Source organism: Phocoena phocoena, chromosome 12, assembly GCF_963924675.1.
Source record: "Phocoena phocoena chromosome 12, mPhoPho1.1, whole genome shotgun sequence".
In the NCBI taxonomy this organism is placed as follows: Eukaryota; Metazoa; Chordata; class Mammalia; order Artiodactyla; family Phocoenidae; genus Phocoena; species Phocoena phocoena.
This window is the reverse complement of record NC_089230.1, coordinates 47,771,757-47,788,044: the sequence shown is the minus strand read 5'-3', so window position 1 is coordinate 47,788,044 and position 16,288 is coordinate 47,771,757. Positions and strand designations below refer to the sequence as shown.

The window sequence follows — 16,288 nt, the reverse complement described above, 5'->3', positions numbered from 1 at the left end:
CATTTCACATCCTGCAGAGTAGGCGGGGGCAGCCGCGGAAACGGCTTTTTACAAGGTAAGAAAACCCGCCCGCGGGGAGGCGAGGCGCAGCCCTCGTGCCGCTGAAGCCTCGCGGGAGGGCGGGCGGCGGACGCAGCCGGCCCTTCTCAGGTAACGCAGCGGCCTCGCGCGTGGCCCAGGGGCGGTGCGAGGGGCGGGGGCGCGCGAGCGCGGGCTTCGGCCTATAAAAGAGCCGCCCAGCCGTTTGTTCCCTCACATGCGGCGCGAGCCACCGCGCCCCCTTTTCAGCTGCTGTTCTGCAGTGTCTGCGCCCGGCCGCTTAATGAGTTTTATTCACGCTTAGCTCTGCTTAGGTTTGCCAGGGCTTGGCAGATGCAGTGCACAGGGATTTCCCACCGCGGTGTTTCTCTCCCGCCCCTTTCCTCCCCTCTCGCCCTAGTATGTCCTTCCTTGGTTTCCTCCTAGGACCCATAGGCTGCGTCCCGGTCGCGCGCCTGGACATGTAAGGACTTGTCAGTTCCCAGTGACCTCCCTCCTCCCCTTCCTCCCCTCCCTTCCCCGCGGAACGTAGGATTAAGAGCCTTTCGGCGAAATTTTCGGCCGAAGAAAAAGGCCCAAGAAAGTCACCACGTCAGATGTGGACTCCCAGTGTTATTCATTAACAGTTTGTGTAAGGTTTTACTATCCTAAGGCATAAAAGCAAAAGGAGGTGGGGGAGGACCGTTAGACAAAACAACTTTATCCAAAAGCGGGGGGGAGGGGGAAATAGGGGTGCAGTTGTGAAACGGAGAGCAAAAAAAGGGTAGTAACAGATGCAGCTGGCTTGACCATTATATTAGAACCGTTAGGTTTTTGTCTGACTTGGTCACTAATATTGGGCGTGACCTTGGACAAATAATTTGGTTTCTTCGGGCCTCAGTTTCCTCATCCGTGCAACGAGAGTTTCACTTAAAAATCCATTAGGGTTTCTTCCCATCAAAAAGATTGAAGCAGTAGAAGGCAGAAACCGTGGTTTCAAGTTTGAAATATGCCACAGAATTAGGACTTTTGACAATCGTTTTCAATCTACTCAAATTAGAGATCATTCTTTCACACGTGTATTATACAGGTGTTATTTTAATGGTTAGTAGGTTGCCGTATGTTTGAAGTGGTGTGAGAGATCCTCATTTGGAACCATTGTGGTTCTTAAAGTAGGAAAATCAAAAGGCCCAGAGGGACAGATCACTGGTAAGCTGTCTATAAATCCCATAACATATAATGCTAATAAGAGTTTATGTCCCGAGGGATTCGAGACTGATTACCACAGCAAATTAGCTTGCAGTTTTCAACCTGAGAGCATGATTGTAAACATAGGTGGCAAGATTTCTACTAATATACAGGACCTTACTTAATATTTTAAGAGGCAAAATCTAAGTTGATTTTAGTTTTAGAAAGGTATAGAAGTGACTTAAAAATAGGACTACCATACTAAATGCATTTTCTGGTAAAATATTTTGTACAAGCTGAATATCAGATGCACAATACCAGTGATTCTCACAGTATTTCATGGTACTAGTGTGTTCTTTAATATTTTGGCACTTACTAAATCACATTTTTGGGGTATGGGGCCTGGACCACCCACCACTGTCATGATTCTTAATATAAAATCGAGCATCCCTGTACTATATTATAAAGTACATCCATAACATTTAAATTATATTATTCCTAACTAGAGAAAGGTAAAAGTATGAGATTCACAGATTAGCTATTTCTAGAAAAGGGTTTCTTTCCTCCTACCTCTTGAATCAACTCATTTACTTTAAAAAAAGGCAGTTGCAACCATCATTCAAATCCTTCTAGAACTCCAAGGAAAGAATGTTCACTCTTGAAGAAAAACATTTGCAGCATGAAATTAAGATATTGTGTCCATTGCATGTAATAAAATTTAACTTAATGTTCAAATTGAAAACCTGACAGTACCCCCTAATTAATCATTATCAAATGTGTTTTATAATTATATTCTCCTGAGGTAAGAAAGAGCTCTGGAATTTTGAGTCAGAGAATGAAAAACTAAACCATCAGTTACTAGGTAAATGAGTTTGGAAAGATAACTATTTTGGGGTTTTTTTTTTCTCATCTATGAAATGGATAGTAATTCCTGTTTTAACTTTTCAGGGATGTTGTAAGGCTTAATCAAATGAGATTATGTGAAAGTATCATAATAAACTTTGACATCCAGAAATTTAACTCATCTGAAAACAGTAAAATCATTTGGAACTGTTATCTACATACAATATGAGAAATGCCGAAATTGAACTCTATACTTAACAAACTTAAAGCATCTGTTTTTGTTATTGCTGTTAATGTTGAGTGACTATTTGCCAGGTGATTTGAGATATAGCGAGAAACAAAACAGACATGGTTCCTGCCCTTAGAGAGTTTATAGTCCAGCATCATAGAAATATATTTCAGTCATATCGTGACATTTTATTATCTCTTCTAGTTCATTAACCTATACTCATCATGTCATGCCTTTAGTAAAACCTGCTCAGCCTTCTGTACCAATACTGTTCAATGTCTGTTAGCAATTTATAATCTAGAACAAGGCAATGGATACCATAATTTTTTGGCAGATATTATAAGATGGCTTATTCAACACTTATCCAGCCCCCCTTCTAGCTTGCTCTTCTGTACTTTAGAAGCTAGAAAATTAAAAAATACTAGAGTACTGGCATGGATGAGTGGTGTGCTAGTAAATCATTAACAATGGCTGGAGGAGGGGAAAGAACCTGATTTGTAGCATTGACCCATTTTCATGGTGTGAATACTCCCAAGCTACCAAAGGGACTTCACTGCATGGGGAGTTAGTTGGAGAAGATGCTAATAATTATATGTTGGCTTCAGCGTTTCACTATATGTAACCTAGTTTCCAGCAATCAGATGCACCCATTCAAGACGTAGATCTGAAAATGAGCAACGTGATGCCTCAGTTGCACTCAGGGAGATGGGATTTTCTGGCAAACACCGTGGTGGAGGTGTCTGGTTCTTCTGGGTAGCTGGGGAGGAGTTCTGGCATCCATTTTGAGAGTCATAGGTGCTGACTGGCAAGTAGTGCTAGGATGGCTTTCTGCTAGAATAGCGGATGTGATGTGGGATGAGTGTTCTTCCCGGTTTGGTTTTTCCTGGATGTTGTTTCTAGCCATGTATTATCCAAGCCTGGTTCTCTGGTTCTCTCAGAGATCTATGAGCTAAATACCATCCTTTAATCCCTTTCTGCTTAAACTAGCTCAGTCACAGTCAGCTACACAATTTGTTGAGCCCAGAGCAAAATGAAAAATGTAAGGCCCCTGTTCAAAAAGCAGGGAACAAGTGCCATTATATGTACTAAAATACAAAGCTTTTTCTTTCTTCCGTCATCTCTCCCTCAGCCTGTCATGCTGTTTTTTAATTTGCTTTTTAATGTCATTCTAAGAAAAATTAGAATTTTAAATTATTAGAATGAATTTTACCATTTCTCGTTATATTGTGCAGTGCCATTTATAAATGCAAATATAAGAGCATTTAACTTGTACATGAAATCACCAAAACGACACAATTCATATTTCGTAGCTTGTACATGCCATGAGGATGTATTTTTTGCTTATCAGAACAGTGTAAATGCAGCACAAAACTAACTCAGCTGTTTTTCTTTCCCTTCTTGATATGCACATATCCTACCAACCTGAGTAAGGAAGGACTGAAGGGAAAGGAACTATGGGTTGCCCTGCCTTTCCCCTTCCTTCTATGTCATCATTTTCAGTGTAAATGGTCATACAGGGAAGTAACACACACAAGTAAGGCTACGATAGAATTCTTTGGTCACTTGTATTTCTTAGGATGCCATTACCTTCTTTCTGCACCTGAAGCAAGTTCTGGTTGAAATGGAAAGCATCGTCTCTTGGAACTGTCAGCGCCTCCACTAAATCAGTCATAGATATAACATGTTTGCCTTGTAGTCACTTTGTAACTCCCAGAGCTCCTGTATGCTTAGGTTCACCAGCATCCTGTGCTTGTGAGGCATTATGCAGACTGTATGCAAACTGGGTAGTAAGCAAGAAGACAAACAGATTGCCTCCTCTGCTTGCAGGTATGATCCATTGTACCACTTCTTTTATAAAACAGACATTCAAACATAAAAGTATTAAGATTTTCAGAATGGTAACTGCAGACCATTAAAGCAAGCAGAGGGCCCTGTATGACTGCACAGTTTGCATGCCATGAAGTTGACCCTGAGCTCAGTGTTTCTCAAGGGGGTTTCTCCTGATATTTTGGATGAAACAATTCTTTATTGTGCAGGATATTTAACATCCCTGGCCCCTGGGCACTACATGCCACTGTGATAAAAATACCCTCATACATTTCTAAGCGCCCCCCAAAGAGGAGTTACTTCTCTCTACTGAACTCCTTTAGTGGACTCCACTGTCTGCAGCTAGAACCATGATCATTGCAGATCCTGGAAAGGTCATGTGCAATTTTTGCTATGGATTCTCAAGCAGAGCAAAATACAGAGTTGAGTTAAAAAGATTTCAAAATTCTCATACTTGGGAGAGCAGAATTATGGTGACCTTTTTTCCATTGTCAGAAAAATAATACCACCTACCTTGGTGATGAAACAAACATTTGGGATGAAAGTTTAAAGGGGATCAGTGGGTTTTAGGTGTCATATGCATATAAATGGTAGTTGATCTTTTCTAAGGTAAATTTTTACCCAATCCTTCATACAGTGTCTGACCTCTATGAAACCATGATGGTAAAGAAACTCATTTCCTCCCAGAAGGGATTTGGAAGACCTAATTAAGTATGGCAAACTCTGGAGGCAATTGCCATCAGCTCTCCTCACTCTCAAAAGACTTCATGCAGGTTTCCCCCAATATATTCATAGCAGCTGTCTGGGTATAAGGTAGACACATAAATATGTATTGCCTGAATGATAAAATATTTTTTGACTAAAAGAGTGGGGTTTTATGTCTCTTTTTAAAAGAAACTAAAGGAAAGTCAAATTAATCATTGTGGTGAGAGCTGAATTTCTCTCTGTTCTTATCTTTTTAACCAGTTAATCTACTCAGTTACAGGGAGAAGCAACACTTTGAAAAAACAACTCTCAACTCTTCCACTTCCATAAATTAGCAGTAATAGTTTTAAGGGAGAGACCATTGAGCCTATAAATTAAAGATGATGTTTGAGAAACAAAAAAGAAGCTTTCAGAATAGAGTAATATTAGAATTGGTGATTGAGCTTTCCAGGACCCTCATTTAAATTACATGTCCAGAACTGATATTGGGGCATTTCTGATGGATCATGACTAGGCAGGAAGAAACCAAACACACATAGAGTAAGATTAGATTAAGTTCTCAGTTTAAATAATCAGGATTCAAAATCTCAGAAGCAGTGTGTCTGTAGAGCAGCATATCTCAGGCTGGTTTTCCCTGGCCCCAAAGTCCCCACTGCACTTACATATTCACAGCTTAAATCACATTCCAGGAAAACGTCCGCTAATAATTTTTGTTATTGACAGTGAGCTCCCCTGGGTTTTGATCCTAATTTTACATCCCTCCAGGGACCAGGAAAGACTATTTACTGTCAGGTGTGTAGGTCACAGACCAACACTTATATTTCCTTATTTTCTCAATAAAATATATTTTTCCAATCTTAAAGGTTTGAAATGCATAGGAAAGAAATTATGGAAAACCATAAAGAAAATATAGGACACTCAGTCCCACCCAAAGGCAGTCATGATTAACATTTTAGCCCCTTTTTTCCTAGAAAATTTTTCTGTAAGTATATTACACAGTGGAAATAATCCCCTGGTTTTTTTCACTTTACATTGTAGCAGAAACATTTCTCATGCAAATTAGAATTTTTCGTATAAATTATTCTAATGGATACATAATATGCTGTGCCATGGACATACAACAGTTTTCCATTTTCCTACTGTCGGCCAATAACAGAATGCTTCAAATTTTACACTGTTATAAATATCCCACCGATTAGCTCCATTTTGGATCCTACTCTTAACTTTGAAGGAATTTACTTTATTGTTCATTATTTGACAAGAACATCAGTTTCAAGTACATGCCATGTTCTTTCTCTCCAAAGAAGAGAGAATTGTATGTGATATTCTTTCTGCCTGGTTTGCTCTTCCTCTCTCCACCTCTTTTTGCACAGTTAGTTCATTCTTTAAATTTCAGGTCGGGACTTTCCTGGTGGTCCAGTGGTAAAGAATCCGCCTTCCAATGCAGGGAACGTGGGTTTGATCCCTGGTTTGGGGAACTAAGATCCCACATGCCTCGGGGAAACTAAGCCCATGCACCACAACTACTGAGCCCACGCACCTCAACTAGAGAGCCCGCATGCTGAAACTACAGAGCCCACACGCTCTGGAGCCCGGGTGCCACAACTAGAGGGAAGCCCATGCGCTGCAGCAGAAAGATCCCACATGCCACAAAGGCCCAATGCAGCCAAAAATAAAATAATTAATTAATTATTTATTTATTTAGTAAAAAGAGAGATCTTTAAAAAGTAAAAAATAAATTTCAGGTCAAAGGTCACTTCCTCAGGGAAGCCTTCCCAAGCTATATATTTGATTATGGTTCTCTGTTACACACTCGAATTGTACTGCGTTTCTTTTTCTCCAGAGCACTTACCTGTGGTTGCAATAATCCATTCATTTGTGTTTTATTTGATTAATTTCTGTACCTGACTTGGACTAGAATACTGCAATCATTATCTGGATAAGCAGTGATTATAATGCTTCTATAAACACAGGCCAGTTAATGTGATCTCATTCATATCACTGACAAAATGGGTTAAAGCTTGAGGCTGAAATACAAGTAGTCCAAAAATACTTATGTACCAGGTATTATGCTAGGTGCTGGGAATATAGAAGTGAGAATGACAGGCATGATTTCAGCCTTCATGCTAATAGTATAGTGCAGGGTTTGGCAAATTTCTTGTAAAGGGACAGATAAATTGTAGGCTTATCAGGCCATACGGTCTCTCTCCCAACTACTCAACTTTGCCATTGAAACACAAAAGCAATCATCAACAATACATATAGGAAAGAGTGTCTGGGTTCCAATAAAACTTTATTTAAAAAACAGGCGGGGGGACTGGGTTTGATCCATGGATTATTGTTTACTGACCCTTGGTCTAGTGGACAAGACAGCCATTAAACAGATTATTTGAGATGACAAATACTTCAAAAGAAAAGGACAGGGTGACATAAAGTCACATGGCAGAGCTGTCCAACTTAGCCTAGAGAGAAGAATAAAGACTTTAATGAAGAATATGACTTTAAGCGAATATTTAAATAAAGAGGAAGAGGAGTTACCCAGATAAAAGTAAGGGCAACAGGCTTGATGAAGACCTAAAGCATGGAAAGAGCGAGAATAGAAATAAACTCATTCTTAAACTTAGCGATTGACGGAGAGGGAGATGAAATTGTGTAAGGATAGAGTACAGAGTGAAAAGACAAACTAAGAGTGTTGAAAAAATTTCAGAACCTAGTACTTCCCTAGAGAAAGAGATGCCAGCAGGAAACACTCAGAAGGAATGATCAGTGAGGTGTAGCAGTAGTAGCAGGACGTTTAAGACCTTCCATCTTGTGACCTAAATGGGAAGGAAATCCAAAAAAGAGGGGATATATGTATATGTACAGCTGATTCACTTTGCTGTGCAGTAGAAACTAACACAACATTGTAAAGCAACTATACTCCAATAAAAATTTAAAAATAAATAAATAAAAGAATAGTTTGTATAAAAAAAAAAGACCTTCCATCTTGTATGTTGGATATGTAAGTTGGGAGATATCAGCCTAAAGGCTGGGAACCTCAGAGAACTGGTACACTTTCTGAAGGACTAGATAGGTAGATAGATAGATAGATGATATAAAAGAATAGACCTGAGGACTGAGAAAGTGTGAGTGGTAGGGTAGAAAAATGAAGAGGTAGTGAAGGAATCAGAAATAATAGATAGGAACACATCACTGATATATAGTAGGTGCTCAATAATTTTTTGATAAGTGAATGGAAGGATAACAATATAATGTAAAATCAAAGAACCCAAGAGGGAAAGGGTTTCAATAACAGGTTGACCTATAGTTTTGCATGCTTAGAAGAGCTATTGCTCAAGGCTGGTTTCCTTGACTATCTGAGAAAGGTTGCAGGTAAGGACTCAGTTACTTTTGATGCCCTAGTGCAGGATAAGCCTGACCTCCAATTCCTTCCTCTAAGGATAGCTGACCTGGCTCTTTTCTTCCCTGAAGATTTCAATGAGTAGGAATAGGGACCTTCCTGTGTCAGTACATGTTCAAAATAAAAATATAAAATTAGAATAGGAGCAAGATTTTTCATAGATTGCCATGACACAAGCTCAACTGTTTTCTCTTGGTCATTTATATTAAACATGTACTTTATTACTTAATTCTAAACACTTTGTATTGCTGTTTTAACTTTTTATTAACTTCTTGTTGATATCTATAAAGTCCTGTGTTAGATGCTGTGAGCGATTCAAAAAAATGTAAGACATAGCTCTGGGCTAAAGTATTATGTAACTGACAAGTAAATTGTAAGTTTCTTGACATTAGGAATCATATTTGACATTTCCTATTTTTCCTTGTACAGTATCAGACTTATAGTTGGTACTGCAGAAATAATTTTCCCCTGCCCTCTGCCTTGCACCATTTGGTGACCAAATGGTGTCCATAATATAGCCACTTCTGTATGACTTGGACAAAACATGATGCTTTCTGAAGAAGACAATATTCTGAAGGCATCTGTAACAGTAATTTCAGCTTGTTGAAGGTTGGGGTTCTTTGTGTAAAGGTCAGCCTGTCAGTAAATAGCATGCCACCCTGTTCTTTCAAGATTATAAGAAACCTTTGTATGTGTGTTTTTATACCTAAAGAAAAAAAAAAAAAAGGGTAGTGGGAAACTGTAACCAGTGGTCTCACCAGATGTTTTCAAACCAGAACTAGGGCAACTGAGTTGTAATTTGTTTTTAAACAATTTATTTTCACAAATTTATGAGAGTAGGGAGCTGAGATTTTTCTTGCCTGAATTAGCAGGTAATTTCATTTTCCATTCGACTTTAGCAGAGAAGACCTCTCCTTAAGATGAAAATGTGAAGCAGAGGTTCTTGCCAAATCTAAAAAGTAGAGCAAAGATTAGTCTTAAGAAAACTCATAGATAAGGGGGAAGGATACCTTTTTCGAATACCCAGTCCCCTGTACTAAGCATATTCAGAGGCTTGCAAGACTTAATTTATTAATGACTATGACACGTGGCTTACGTCCTCCTCTTTACCTGCGTTCCTCCCGTCATCCTGAGTGAATTCATCACCCAAGTAGAGAGCTCACCCAGCACCAGCCTCAGAGTTCCTTGATGTGATCTTCACCCGCTCGCTTCTATTGCCACTTCCTGGATTTGTCATACACCCAATCTGTTTCACCTCTAACCTCATAAATGCAGACTTGACTTTGTCTGGCCAGAACTTTCATCCTAGCTCTGTCACTCAGTTACTCCCAGCACAGCCATTCTCAGTTCCCTAACATCTCATTTCCAGTACTCTTCCTCACTCTGCTGCAGCCTCTCACCCTTCTCAGGTTTCTCTGACTTGGGACCTCCAGTCCATAGACTTCTCTTCTTATTCCCTATCAGCCTTCTCCTGCCTTCACTTCTTTCATCTCCTGCTGCGTTCTATTTTAAATTACCACTCTCTTGCCAGGAACCACATCTCCTTTGCCCTGTTGCCCTGATATCACTTACCTGACAAAACAACAGCTCTAACTGGGTATCTGCTCCCAGATTACTGAGTGCACCCAGACAGAAAAAATAACTGCTATGCAGATTGGCATTTAACACTGTAAATTCAGGACCACCAACCTCAGCTAGATTATTCTTTATCTATACTGTTGGGAAGAGAAGGTTATCCTTATAATGTATTAGTCTCTACCATCTGAATCTCATACTTAATAAGCCAAGGTATAGTGTTATAAATTCTTTGTATACCAAAAATTAGTATTAGGCTGGATCATTTCAATTATTACCCTCTCTGACTCTCTAACTTGGCTTTTGTACTTACTTTCCTGTTTTACTTTATGGTTTTGGGTCTAGTCCATCCAATAAGGTAAATTTCTAATGTTTTTAAAATTAATATTTGATCAGTCAAAAAGAACATGTCTTAAACATTATGGAATGAAATGATAACGGAAGGGGAATCATTCCTACACGTAATTACCCTTTTTAGAGGCCTTTGTGAATCCAAGTTGTCTCTAGTTGTTGTCACTCAGGACAGGGGTCTTAGGCTCAGCTCACTTTAAGTCATTTCATTCTTGCCTTTCCCAGCTTCCCCTTTTCATCATTTCTGATCCCACAAATTTCTAAAAACACACCCTTTGTTTCCCCCAAAAGTAGCAGGGAAAGCAGTGCTGTGTGTATGGGGAACAGGGCTAGGTATGTTTGTACGTATAGTTCATTTATTGCATGGCAGCGTAGCATACTGGTTAAGAGTTCAGGCTCTCCGGCCCAATTTCCCTAGTTACCTGCTCTGTGATTCTGGGCAAATTACTTTCTGTACCTCAGTTTTCCCATCTGTAATATACAGATAATAATACTAGTTCCTACCTCACAGTGTGATTGTGAGGATTAAATTACATATTTTAAATGAGTTAATATCTTAGAACTGGTAAGCACTCAGTAACTGTAAGCTATTATTCATAATTTAGAATAAATTATTATTAATAATAATAATTACAGCTTCTCTATTTCCTAAAATACACTTATTAAGAAGAGAATAATGATGAAAGCTAGGAGCTGTTAAAAGTCCATTGATTGGATGTAAAAAGTAGAGTTTTAGAATCACAAAGGACCCAAGAAATTATTTAGACCATTGGTTCTTAGGCAGTAATATGCATTAGAATCACTTATGAAATATTATAAAGTCACAGTTACCCAGGCCCTCCCTTCTCACATCTACCAAGTCAGAAATATCCACAGGCAGTTCCAAAGCATCTTCCTTGCAAGAACCACTGAACTAATTCAAGTCTTTAGATTTTATTATGAGGAAATTGAGACTTAGAATAAATAACTTGCCTAAGACCACAAGTGTAAGTGGGACCCAGGTAACGTAGCTCCTTGGTAAGTGATCTTCCTGCTCTTCTATGTTGCTTGCCAAATATTAAATTTTAAAGAAATTAATATGGGAGTTTATCCTTCTCTCAGTAATATCAGGAAGAATAACATAGGTTTTAAAAGTATACTTCATTCAGCATTTAATTCAAAATAAAACTTATTTTACAATAAAAATAAATGCAGATGACTTTTGTAGAGGACTTCATGAAAGGACTTTTGCATATTTACAGTAGGATTTAAAGTGAATTTTGCTGTGCTTTTCATGTGGACGTTTGTTTTTGCCACAATGCTTGCTGCTAATTAGTACAAGGAAACACTGTGCGTTTTTGCTCCTCACGCCAACCTCACAGATTGACAGGCAAACAAAACAAATGGTTTATAGGGCAAGGTAGGTTGTAGGAATTAAATTCTTCAGAGCTCTCAATAATAAAATATGCATTTCTTATAATTAGGATTTTTTTAATTTACATTAAATTTTTTTAAACCTTTGTGAAATATTCTTGGAATTTTCCAGTCCATGAACAGTCAATGTAGGAAAATCAATGGTTATTAGGTATAGTTTTCTTATTGTAGCTTTACTGATTGGTAGATTAAAAGTCTAAAAACTATAGCAAAAATTTTTTTCTGAATTTTTCTATTTGGTATTGAGTACTATGATACTATATCTCTTAAAATGTTTTTCTTTATCCATAATATAAAGGAATCAAAAAATACATTAGAACTCGGATGTGAACTTGTGCAAAGGTGTGAAATAAATTGAGATGACAGGGCAGAAGCAAGAAAATGGAGCTCAAATTAAATCTACCCCTCAACGCAGGCCTGTTTATATTTTACTATGTTTGCTATCATAAATTTATTTCCATGTATGTGTTTCTTTGCTAGAAATGATAAATAGCTGCCAGCCCAACTTCTGATTCTTAGGCAACTCCATTGTACCAACAAACCACTCATTTTGATTTGGTAAGTGTGATGAAGTCCACTATCCCAGATCCCCATCAACCTGTTTTAAACTGTTGTTGCTTCTACTGCGTCTTTGCCTGATTCCATACCCTTTGCTCTACATTTCATCTCAGGTTTGACCTTTGGATCTTTTTACTTGATGCATGTGTCTGGCCTTCTGGCATTTGACTACAACCTGATCATCTTTGGTTTAGACTCACCTTCTAGTTCCAAGCTACCAAGATTTATACCCCCTGATTCCAGCAGTTCAGAAATTCCCGGCACAGCCATTGGCTGCTATCTAAAGGGGATCAACTTCAAACACTAGCCCTATATTATAAACATTTTTTCATTTGTTCAACAGATTGTACTCATCACTACTATGTGTAAGGCACTAGAGTAATTTCTGGGAAATACAGAAAATTAATTAGTAATAGAAAGCTTAATGCTCTTAAAATCTGGTAAAACAAATAATACAAGTATATAATGATAGTTTAAGATAGTGTGTGTTCAACTCTTATGAAGTATTTATACAAACAAAACATTAATTTTAAAAATCTTCAAATAGAAAATCCTTAAGCTGGAATTAAGGGGTATGGGGTACAAGAAGACATGACCAAAAGAACCTGGGATGTGATTCATGGATTAAAAAAGATTAGGAAGGGCTTCCCTGGTGGCGCAGTGGTTGAGAGTCCGCCTGCCGATGCAGGGGACACGGGTTTGTGCCCCGGTCCGGGAAGATCCCACATGCCGCAGAGCGGCTGGGCCCGTGAGCCATGGCCACTGAACCTGCGCGTCTGGAGCCTGTGCTCCGCAATAGGAGAGGCCACAGCAATGAGAGGCCCGCGTACCGCAAAAAAAAAAAAAGATTAGGAACACTGACGGGTGTTTAACTAGACTTTGGAGGTAGGGTAGGATAGACACATGCAACAAACACATTCCAAAAAGTGGAACCAAATCAACAAGAGCAGAAAAGGTTAAAGAAATTTTATTTGTCTAGACTGGTTGACAGTATATGTAAGGAGTGGAAGAAAGCCTAGAAAAGTTGGTTGGAACCAGATTATGGAAGGGTTTGAATACTGAGGAGTTTAGAGTTGGCACATATGTTTTGGGGAGTCAGAAAGTTTTGAGCAGGAAATGATGATTGGCTTGATTTAGCAGTGCTGTACAGGAAGGATTTGGTAGTGAGGAGACAGGCAGGTAGAGACTGCAAACCAGGGAATCAGGAGGCTAATACAGACAGTAATCTAAAGTAAGGAGGGCCTGGAGACGATCTCTTTTTTTTTTTTTTTTTTTTTTTTTTTTTTTGTGGTACGCGGGCCTCTCACTGTTGCATCCCCTCCCGTTGCGGAGCACAGGCTCCGGTCGCGTAGGCTCAGCGGCCATGGCTCACGGGCCCAGCCGCTCTGCGGCATGTGGGATCTTCCCGGACCGGGGCACGAACCCGTGTCCCCTGCATCGGCAGGCGGACTCTCAACCACTGTGCCACCAGGGAAGCCCTGGAGACGACTTCTTAAGTGCCTGTTATGAGCTGGTGCTGGTGATACAATGAGGACTGGGTCCTTTTGATGAGGAAGTTTTTAGTCTAGTGAGATACTGATCTCTTAAAGGCTCCTAGAGGGGTCTCTATGCAAAACTTTGGGACCACTTCTGATCGTTTCCTGGTTACTAGGTTAATTAGATCGATCTTCATTTTATAATAGGATGTATTCTCTACCTTCTAAAACTACTTTTCCGTTTTATCAGTCTGCTAAGGCAAAAGTATCCCAACCACTTGCACATATTACTTAAAACAAGACAGGAACACGACACCATACAAGGCAAAGCAGAAAATGACACATTTTAAAGAGATAACTGAAGATGATGGGGAGAATGAATTGGAGGTTAGATTAGGGACAAGAAAACCAGTTAAGAGGTTGTTGTGGTAATCTACCTGCTTGATTATGAGGGTCTGAACTAAGACAGTATGAAAGAAGAGGAGTCCTTAGTGGCTACTTCCACCATAATCCTTTCTATCACTGCCCTGGTACAACTCGGGGGTGGGTAAAGGACTCTCACTTGGAATTGATCTTGAACAGAGGGACTCAAGAACACAAGAAACACTTGTTTACTTCTGCAGACTTAGAGGTAAGGCTCCTACTGTCAAGCAGTCTCTTTTCCTGTTCCTTTCTTATTTGGAACATGGTTTACCAGCCTTCACATTGATTCTGTGAACTCCCTGATAAATTCTTGTTTTGCTTTAGTTAGCCCAAGTTGGTTCCTAGGGCTTAAAATAAAAAACCTCTAATTGACACTGTATGTGATTTTTGAGGCACCTGTGGATAACCAGGTGGAGACTGTTAGAAATATGAAACTAGAATAGTGGTTCTCAAAGTGATGCATCAGCAGTACCTGAGAACTTGTTAGAAATGTAAGTTCTCAGGCCCCACCCCAGCTAACTGAATATGAAACTTGAGGAGTGGGGCCCGAGCAATCTGAATATCAGTAAGCCCTCTGGGTGATTCTAATGCAAACTACAGTTTGAGAACCAATTGAACTAGAGCTTAGAAGGGAGATTGGGGGTGGAGATAAAGATGTGTGAGTCAAATGAATGACAGTTGCTGTTAGGGGGAATGAATAACCTCCCAGAAGAGTGGAAGAGAAGATAAGCCCCTGAAGTACATGAAATAATCGAAGAAATTGAGACTAGTGCCATACAATCAAGGAAGGGGAAATTTAACAGAGGTGTCAGGTGCTATACAGAGGCCAAGGTGGATGAGAGAGCCAAGTGATAGGACTGACCATTAGAGGTTTTTGGTGTCAATTAAGAGAGAATTGGTACAGATAATGAAAATAAGTGGTGAGAGAACAAAGGCAAGAAAAAAACAAAGGATACTTTTTTGCAGTAGGTTGGGAGTGCAAGAAAGAAAGTTGAGGTAGATGTCTCAGTTTTTACTGCATAATAAACACTCTAAAACACAATGGCTTAAGACAGTAATTATTATTATAGCTCAAGTGTCTGAAGGTTGGCTGATCTCAGCTGGGCTTGCTCATATATCTGAAAGCCTAATGTGGGTTTTCCTCTGGGCTGGGTTCTGTTTCACATATCTGTCATCCTCCTGGGACTCTTTGGCTTGCCCTGAGCATGCCCTTCTCATGGAGATGGAAGAAGAGTTTGGTTTTGGGTTTTTTTCACTGCAGCATTTTTTTAATTGAAGTATAGTTGGTGTACGATATTATATGTAAGTTACAGATGAACAATATAGTGATTCACATTTTTTAAAGGCTATACTCCATTTATAGTTATTATACAATATTCTCTGGGTTGTACAGTATATTCTTGTAGCCTATTTTATACATAATAGTTTGTACCTCTTAATCCCCAACCCCTATATTGCCCCTCCCCCTTCCCTCTCCCCACTGGTAACCACTAGTTCTCTATATCTGTCAGCCTGCTTTTTTTTTAAACTATATTCACTAGTTTGTTGTATTTTTTAGATTCCACATATAAGTGATATACAGTATCTGTCTTTCTCTGACGTTTCATTTGGCATAATGCTAAAGTCCATCCATGTTGCTTCAAATGGAAAATTTTCATTCCTTTTTATGGCTGAGTAGTATTCCATTGGATGTATATACCACATCTTCTTTATCCATTCATTTGTTGATGGACATTTAGGTTGCTCCCATATCTTGGCAATTGTAAATAATGCTGCTGTGAACATTGGGGTACATGTATCTTTTCGAATTAGTGTTTTTGTTTTTTTCAGAAGTTTTTGTTTTCTTCTTGTCTGGAAGAAGAGTTTTAAGAGGGCAAGCAGAAACATACAAGGCTTCTTGAGGCCTAGACTCCAAACTGACACACTGGCACTTCTGCCTCTGCCTCATATTGGACAGAGCAGGTTGTGTGACCAAGCCCAGATTCAAGGAGGTGGGAAATAGAATTCACCTTTTAGAGAAGCTGCAAAGTGACATGGCAAAGGGCATGAGTTCACACAGGGGTGGAGAATTGGGACCATTAATACCATTAATACTTGGATCAGCAGTAATGCTTCACTGCTGGGAAGCAGTGGTAGGAACAGAGACAGCCGGTGCAGGCGACCACCTTGGTTTGACTGTGTAGGAGAGGCCTGGGGAGGAGTTGGGGAGGAGGGCATAGTTGAAATGACTAGGGGTCCAGATTGTACACGGAAGCAGGTGAAACCAGAAGGTGAATTGGGAGG

The 16,288-nt window shown here is 39.5% G+C and overlaps 1 pseudogene; it reads right to left on the bottom strand.

Annotated features, from left to right (window-relative positions):
* Nucleotides 1-8,647: 8,647 nt before the first annotated feature.
* On the bottom strand, nt 8,648-12,377 carry LOC136131870 (uncharacterized; annotated as a pseudogene).
* Nucleotides 12,378-16,288: the final 3,911 nt, after the last annotated feature.